At 43.0% G+C, this 9349-nt stretch overlaps 1 pseudogene; it reads left to right on the forward strand.

Annotated features, from left to right (window-relative positions):
* Positions 1 to 6370: 6370 nt before the first annotated feature.
* On the forward strand, positions 6371 to 6487 carry LOC124561468 (annotated as a pseudogene).
* The last annotated feature ends 2862 nt before the right edge of the window (positions 6488 to 9349 follow it).

Here is a 9349-nt window from a genome sequence, read left to right on the forward strand (position 1 = left end):
TGAAATAGACACCTAGACATTTTCCTCTTCACAGACGGAAGTGGTGTGTTGGCGCTTCACGAACCCCAGCAAGCTCAAACGAGTTTCAACGTCACCTCACTAAGTCCTATGCACAACTAAAGTTGCAAAAACACATCCGTGCCAAGCTACTCATATTTCGGAGCATCAACGTGAAACTACAGTGTGAAATGCCATCTAGCTTTAAATTAGAGAAATTCGTCATAATGGGTATACAGCACTCCCAAACACCACCGCCAAGAAGGAATTGTTCGATGTAGGCGCAGTTTCGTACACATGAGAGGCACCCACATGCCTTGCTCATACTGTGGCATCAAGCAGTCAGGCCTGCAAGATGAGTGGTCTGCCAAGCGAGTGGATTCATTCTTATTTATCGAGTAACATGAACTCTAGTACTCACAATTAAGTTACAAATTATTCTTCTGTATGAATATTACGCAGTGGAAACACACATCTGACTAATAGTAATTTACACAACTCTGACTGTTCACTACGCACTGGCAATACCACATTTCCGTTCTTATTCAACGGCTTTGATCAACACATGGCCATCGCACTGCATGTGAATGGCGCACACATTATAAATTCTGGGTATCATGGCAACACACTATTCGAAGGAAAAGGCCACCAATCTTTTTCTTCTCAATATCTTATTTATTCCGATAAATTCTATAACCTAAACACACAAATTCTATAACCTACAACAATAACACATGAGAAATTCCGCCCAGTGGGCATGGCTGTACATTGGTGATTCTCTATCTTATGGTCTCGTAATTATTTAATGCTACAGTGCACTTTCTGGATAGGATGGTGGAACTTTTGCTATATCTCACACTTCGACTCTCACAACCATCATCACGAAACTTTCCTCCAGACCGAGCGGTACAAAAGGAACATGCAAAACCCACTACCTCTGAAACTACCTTGCTACTCTCCCATGCAGACCACACATACTTAAATTACATGACATACACAACACTGCAACATGGAATACAACATAGGAATAGTCACAACATTATAATCCCATCACTTTCAGCTTTCCACTTCAATTAGTATTCATCCCAGTTCCACACGACACTGCCCCACTTCGTAACTTTTCTTTCCTACTACGAACTCTGGACGATATATGCCCGTCTTCCTGTGCAATGCAAGCCAAGTGGCGTTGCTGGATAGACGGCTGACTCACTTTGCTTCTCTCTCAGAGTATTATAGTTTGAATCAAGCGTCACACGGAAACATAACACGCAAAGTAATATTAAGAACATATTCATCACACACGCGAGTCCTCAACTGATACCATGGACGAGTACTTCTCTTTATCCTTTGTCTCATACACAGATTGAGACTCACACAGTACTCACCACGTGGAAGTACTCGTCTCTAATTCCAAGTCCTGCACACGCCATTTCTTAAATATTTCAACTTATAGTACACACGCTAGTAATTCAGCTTAACTTAAGCACTCGGAAGTATTTCAACTTATTGCTACACGTGGTTTCATTGTGACCGTTGGTCACTTCCGAAGATTACTACGGTCCCCTTAATATTACCTGCCTGACATTTAATTCTCCCCACAAAAGTTCCTGAAATAGAGAAATTATTATTCTAAACTACTCTTAAGTATTTCACATGCATACCATGTCTCCACTCTTTTGTCCTTACGGAGCATGCCTAAGACAGGTCTTCCCAACACAAGATCCAGCGGCAGAGTGCTGAAACACGGCCGTTCTTCAGGTCCTCTCGCACCTCTGCTGAAGTGGGGGAGCACCTTGCTACCGTATTGGTCAGCCACATTTCAGGCGCTCAAAGCTCAGGTAAATTTCATCTCTTTGGTCCCACCAAAGGTGACCCAAGTACCGTCTCAAAGATGATCATATATTCACATTCACTATCTGCGGTTAGCAGACGACCATACATTCATTCATTTCACAGATCTCACCAAACTGGATGTAGGGATTTATTTTGTGGGAGTGCACATGTGATCAATTAAATAAATAAATTGTCATTCTTTCCCACACTGGTATCCGGCTTCGCTGTATTAATTGAAATTGAGTTATTTTTACAAAAAAGGTGTTGTTCTGACAAGAATAATGAAGTATGTTGTACCTATTTTCAATGTCGGGGGTACTGTACCCTTTCACACATACATCATCGTCAGAGCTGCAATCATCTGTTATGGATACAGCGACCATCAGAGTAAGTGTGACCCAATCAGATGTGATATGATATTAGCAGTTGTGAGGCTACAGCTGAGCCATCGACAAACCCTGTGGATGTCAGAAATACCTGCTCCAGGTGACCTTACCGACAAAATGAGAGCGCCCCATGGATCACGTGCATTAATTAAAGGCGTTGTACGACGTATAGCATAACGAATTGAATTTAACAAAGATGGCTGGCCCCAGCATCCATGAAACATTGGTGCTGTAAAGATAAGTGCACAAAGATAGGGAACGGTTACAATTAAATATGAACAAAGGTTAAAATGGAGTTAAAATATCAACACCTTGACAGAGAACAGATAATGAGTCTGAGGTGGAATACCTTCAGGTCAACATAACATTTGGGGAAACAACTAAGTTCGCAGAAGTCGCACAGTGATGGCCGAAAGTTAATCTAGAAGGAAAGGAAGAACTAGAGAAAGAATCACACATGCACCTATTTCTTGAACACATCTTGAACTCGCAACTGGTTTTCCAAAGCATAAAAGTCCTACTGTCAATGAGAAATCCTCTAAAACGTCCTACGACTCGGTTTGCGAACACTGCGATTGCACACCATACTTGAAGTTACCAGCTGCAGTGAACAGCTGCGATGACGGCTGCAGAACTGTGAGTTATTTGGTCTGCATCGAGGGCTGCGCTCCTCAGAGCCTAGAATCGAAGCGGTGGGATCTACTTTTTGAAATCATCTGTACGGCGATGTAGATTAAGGTCCCAACCTCGACACCCTGCAGCCATTCACCCTGAAGGGCTCTCGTTTAAACCTTATGTTAGTGAAATAAAAATAATTAAATTCACGGTTGCAAATATCTCCAGTAGGAAAAATTTGATAGGAAGAAAAAAATGAGAGCTCTTTGAAAAAAATTCATACGTCGATTAAAATTATGTGGGAAAGGAACAGAAATAAAAACATACATTCAACTCAATTAACTGAATAAAAGTAATCAAAACCATTTTGATAAAGATTTAAAAATGAAAAATTCCAAAGAACCTGGTAAGTTTCGAACTCACATCATCTAGCTCACGACACATGTACCTGGGCCGTTACTCCGGGGAACCAGTTTATTAAGAATATTTTTCTTAAGACTAAAAAAGAGCTTCACGTGAAATTCCGAAAGTTTTTCATCGATTACTCGCAAACGCGGGTTCAACTGGGTGAACGACAGCAGGGTTTGATCCCTGGGACCCTTACCTACATCACTGTATAGATGATTTCAAAAAGTCGATCCGTCCGCTGGGGACTTTTTCTTGTAAGGCTGATACCGACACAGAAGTGTTATTCCACCTCTGTGAGAAAGTGACTTGTGCTAGACTGTGATCACCGACGACAGTGCTTTTTCGAGTGCCGACTAATCACATCCGTTCTAATAAGGCAGCAGTCTTCCTTCCAAACTCAACTGTAACAGCATTAACGAATCATTCGGGCTTTCTGTGCTAGAACTAGGAAAACGACAAGCTCTGATACCCATTATCTGTCCTATTTCATTTTTCAGCCAATAATGCCAATTCAGTTACCTAGGCGCCAGCCAAAAGGCTGCAGAGGCTGCCTCCGAAGCACGAAAGAGACGGATGGCCTCCTCTAACTCCACCTTAGCAATGTTACTTCTCAATCACCTCGGGCCCAGGTGTTCCAGCATATGGACCTCCTGCAGGATGCCGTGCTCTATGATACTGCACGCCCTGTTGCTGTTATCTCCCTAGCGCCCTAGTCTGTAACACAGTGACCACTGAGATGGATGCTTGCTTGCATGAGACAACGTTATCAGCACTTAGAATTTGAGAGATGCATCGTTGTGGGTCTGCATGTGGTCGGTTGGTCGAATCGTGAAACATACAGGAATGTATGGGTTGAAAGTAACAGTGGCGCAATGGTGAAGTTAATGGCAAGCCAGGGACACCACACCAAGAGAAGGATTATCTTATTCCGTACCAATCACCTCATAACACATTCATGACTGGTATTACATATAACAGACATATTAAACAAATCGTGCCATCTCACACCTCTGGTTGATGACCGCCTTCCAAAAGATAGGTTGGATTTGAAGTTGTGCTGTTATTGGAATTTTCGAACTGCCAAAGAGGACCGTTTTAAGCGAAGCGCCTAGCGTCTATACTGCCTCAGATGGCCTTTATCTGCTAGTATCGCAGTACCAAGAGAAGAATACACATGTTGTAGAGAGTCTGCTGGTGATGTACGCGGCGTCATTGTGTGAGGAAATCTGATAAGATTCCATGTCGTCTCTGGTAGTTATTCAGATAGCTACGTCACAAAACTTCTGCATACTCATTTGTTATCTCTTGTATGTTGGTGATATATTTCAACAGAACGACGCTCTCGTCCGCTTCTACTGTCGGTGTTACGTTTAAGTACTCCATTTGTGAGTATGATCCGCCTACCTAATCTGTTGAAATCGTGTGGGACAACCGCAGACCTACATTCTAGCGCCAATAGTCAGGACACCGAGGGGCCAGCCGAAGTGGCAGAGCAGTCCTAGGCGCTACAGTCTGGAACCGCGCGACCGCTACGGTCGCAGGCTCGAATCCTGCCTCGGGCATGGATGTGTGTGATGTCCTTAGGTTAGTTAGGTTTAAGTAGTTCTAAGTTCAAGGGGACTGATGACCTCAGATGTTAAGTCCCATAGTGCTCAGAGCCATTTGAACCATTTTTTTTAGGAATTTCACCATGCGACTTTGAATGTCGGAAGCATATCCGACGATTAATCATACATTACCCTCATATTTTGGCATTTTCTAACTCATTTCATGAAGTTATTAACACCTTTATTTAGCAATGCTTGACTTGGGCTTTTCCAGCCTATCTCTCATCCATGAAACCTGTGTCTGCTGATCGAAGCGTCCAGGTGCAAAGCGTTTCTCCGTACCTTAACGACTGCAAATATAACGGATTTAGCAAATCACGATAGGGATAAATTTTGAGGAAAAGCTTATGCATTTGGTCGTTTACTTGTCGACAGTTATAAGCGTAGTAATTATTGTGGGAATATAAATTGGGAAACTACCGATTACATGTGTCTTTCCATCTAATGTAATAGGCACGTAATAAGAGGACTAGTGTTGAAAAACTTACAAATTATAGAAAGAGAGAGCTGGACTCGATCTAGTGATTACAGAGATTGAACGCTTACCGCATAACCGCTGGCATCTCGTACTGCGAATCGCAACGCATCGGTACGTCACTGACGCCTAAAACATCTCTTACGATTTTATCGAAATTGCCTAAGTAGCACGTCTCACTACTTGCACATTATGTTGCAGCAATGGACTACTAAAAATGCACGAAGTTCGAACAAAATCCGAGAGCCGAACGTCGTGGCGTGCCCTTGGCAGTAGAGTATAACTGTTTCAAATGAAACGAATAAAAATGCCCATATAGTCCCTGCACACAGTGACGACAATAGAAACAAACTTCCTTAAAGTTGAAAGAGAGGGGGTGCAGTATAACGTGGCAATAAAACAAGTAAAGTTCACAAATGCGACTGGGACACACTTGAATCGGAGAAAAATATGGAGTACGTATTTCTGTTGTGCTGCTATTAGTCACATTACAGTGTATTATGATTTAATTGAATATCTGAAGTGGCATTTCTAGTATGTAGTGTTCACCTCCAGATGTATTTGCCCATACGATAGGATTACTGTAGCTGTTGTTGCTGTCGTAAAATAACAAGACAAACATATTCGGAGAAGGTGCTGTACAGCGTACAGTAACTGATGGAAAAACATTTGAACATCCCACCCTCTTACATTCAAATCTGTAAACGATGAAATCAACAGTACTGGCTCCTACAGCACAACAGTGGCTGATACCAGAGAATTTTGCTGTTAAAGACTACTCCTCCTCCAATCCGCTTCAACCACCTTCCTACCCCGTTCCCCTCTCAAACGTGTACATCGCTGACGGAACATTCGACACAGTTCATGTTCCCCGCTCTCGGTGTTTATATATAGACACCCACGTGTATGAACAAAACATATCCCAAACGCGTCGCCTGGTATTCAATTAAACGAAAGCATTGTAATGCAAATGAAATATTTAATAACACGGATACTCTTTGTAGTTTACCACTACAGCTAAACAATAAAACAGATGCGAGAAGTATTGAGGCAACGGCCTTGCCGCAGTGGATACACCGGTTCCCGTGAGATCACCGAAGTTAAGCGCTGTCGGGCGTGGCTGGCACTTGGATGGGTGACCATCCGGCCGCCATGTGGTGTTGCCATTTTTCGGGGTGCACTCAGCCTCGTGATGCCAATTGAGGAGCTACTCGACCGAATAGTAGCGGCTCCGGTCAAAGAAAACCATCATAACGACCGGGAGAGCGGTGTGCTGACCACACGCCCCGCCTATCCGCATCCTCAGCTGAGGATGACACGGCGGTCGGGTGGAACCGATGGGCCACTTGTGGCCTGAAGAGGAAGTGCAAGAAGTATTGAGATACAAAAGCGCAACCGCAACTGTAGAAAGAGTAACGTTTCAATTGTTCTTCAAATAAGAAAATTGCTTCCGATTTATCTGTTCGAATCTGTGGAAATAATTATGTCTTTTTTCGAGATGCGTATTTCAGTCTGCGTTGTAACACTGTGATCAACTACCTTGGGTTTTTCAGCGGAGTGTTAGATAGCAACAGCAGATTTAGAATTTGCGCTGATCGTATTAGAAACTCGAACCCAAATGACTACAATATTTCATTTTACGCCGCAGAACTGTAAATTGATATAGCACGAATTCAGATTATGGCACTGAATGCAAAAGAAAAAAAAATCTAATGGAAGTATGAAAATACAGCACTTCATTAAGATTAAGAAGGAACTGCAACCTAGGTTAACGCAGGCGTCAAATATTCATATTTATACAGGGTGGTCCATTGATCGTGACCGGGCCAAATATCTCACGAAATAATCGTCAAACGAAAAAACGACAAAGAACGAAAATTGTCTAACTTTTAGGGGGAAACCAGATGGCGCTATGGTTCGCCCGCTAGATGGCGCTGCCATAGGTCAAAATTTTTAAAATAGGAACCCCCATTTTTTATTACGTATTCGTGTTGTACGTAAAGAAATATGAATGTTTTAGTTGGACCACTTTTTTCGCTTTGTGATAGATGGCGCTGTAATAGCCACAAATATACGGCCCTCAATTTTAGACGAACAGTTGGTAACAGGTAGGTTTTTAAATTAAAATACAGAACGTAAGTACGTTTGAACATTTTATATCGGTTGTTTCAATGTGATACATGTACCTTTGCGAACTTATCATTTCTGAGAACGCATGATGTTACAGCGTGATTACCTGTAAATACCAAATTAATGCAATAAATCCTCAAAATGATGTTCGTCAACCTCAATGCCTTTGGCAATACGTGTAACCACGTTTCTCTCAACAGCGAGTAGTTCGCATTCCGTAATGTTCGCACATGCATTAACAATGAGCTGACGCATGTTGTCGGGCGTTGTCGGTGGATCACGATAGCAAATATCCTTCAACTTTCCCCACAGAAAGAAATCCGGGGACGTCAGATCCGGTGAATGTGCGGGCCATGGTATGGTGCTTCGACGACCAATCCACCTGTCATGAAATATGCTATTCAATATCGCTTCAATCGCACGTAAGCTATGTGCCGGACATCTATCATGTTTGAAGCACATCGCCAATCCATCATGCAGTGAAACATCTTGTAGTAAAATCAGTAGAGCATGCCGCAGGAAATCAGCATACATTGCACCATTTAGATTGCCATCGATAAAATGGGAGCCAACTATCCTTCCTCCCATAATGCCACACCATACATTAACCCGCCAAGATCACTGATGTTCCACTTGTCGCAGCCATCGTGGATTTTCCGTTGCCCATTAGTGCATATTATTCCGGTTTACGTTACCGCTGTTGGTGAATGACGCTTCGTCGCTAAATAGAGCGCGTGCAAAAAATCTGTCATTGTCCCGTAACATCTCTTGTGCCCAGTGGCAGAACTGTACACGACGTTCAAAGTCGTCGCCATGCAATTCCTGGAGCATAGAAATATGGTACGGGTTTAATCGATGTTGATGTAGCATTCTCAAAACCGATGTTTTTGAGATTCCTGATTCTCGCGCAATTTGTCTGCTACTGATGTGCGGATTAGCCGCGACAGCAGCTAAAACAGCTACTTGGGCATCATCATTTGTTGCAGGTCGTGGTTGACATTTCAGATGTGGCTGAACACTTCCTGTTTCCTTAAATAACGTAACTATCCGGTGAACGGTCCCGACACTTGGATGATGTCGTCCAGGATACCGAGCAGCATACATTGCACACACCCATTGGGCATTTTGATCACAATAGCCATACATTAACACGATATCGACCTTTTTCGCAATTGGTAAACGGTCCATTTTAACAAGGGTAATGTATCACGAAGCAAATACCGTCCGCACTGGCGGAATGTTACGTGATACCACGTACTTATACGTTTGTGACTATTACAGCGCCATCTATAACAAAGCGAAAACAGTGGTCCAACTAAAACATTCATATTTCTTTACGTACTACACGAATATGTAATAAGAAATGGGGGTTCCCACTTAAAAAAAAAAAAGACGCAATTGACATACGTTTGATCTATGGCAGCGCCATCTAGCGGGCCAACCATAGCGCCATCTGGTTTCCCCCTTCAAGCTAGACGAGTTTCGTTCTTTGTAGTTTTCTCGTTTGATACTTATTTCGTGAGATATTTGGCCCGGTCACAATCAATAGACCACCCTGTGTATGTGTACTGCCTGTGTTCTTTAGATTAAGTAGACACTACACTTATATAAATACCGTCAACATACGCCTTGACGGCCAATAGGATCATTTCCTTGTGGATGCGCTCTTTCTCCCGAACACTTGGGGGTATCAGCGGGAGGCTGCGAGCAATGAGTAGGGTGGACAGGGGTATCTGGGTTGGACAGGAAACGTGCTCGGGTAGCCCAAGCGCTTAAGGCGACCGCTCGTGTAAACCGGGTAAGCTGGACTCCAGTTCCTATCCGGAATTTCCACATGTCGGCACTGAATTCAGTCGAATGCCATATTGCTACCGATGTCTGTATTTCTATTTCTATGA

The sequence above is a fragment of the Schistocerca americana genome, chromosome 1 (assembly GCF_021461395.2).
Source record: "Schistocerca americana isolate TAMUIC-IGC-003095 chromosome 1, iqSchAmer2.1, whole genome shotgun sequence".
In the NCBI taxonomy this organism is placed as follows: Eukaryota; Metazoa; Arthropoda; class Insecta; order Orthoptera; family Acrididae; genus Schistocerca; species Schistocerca americana.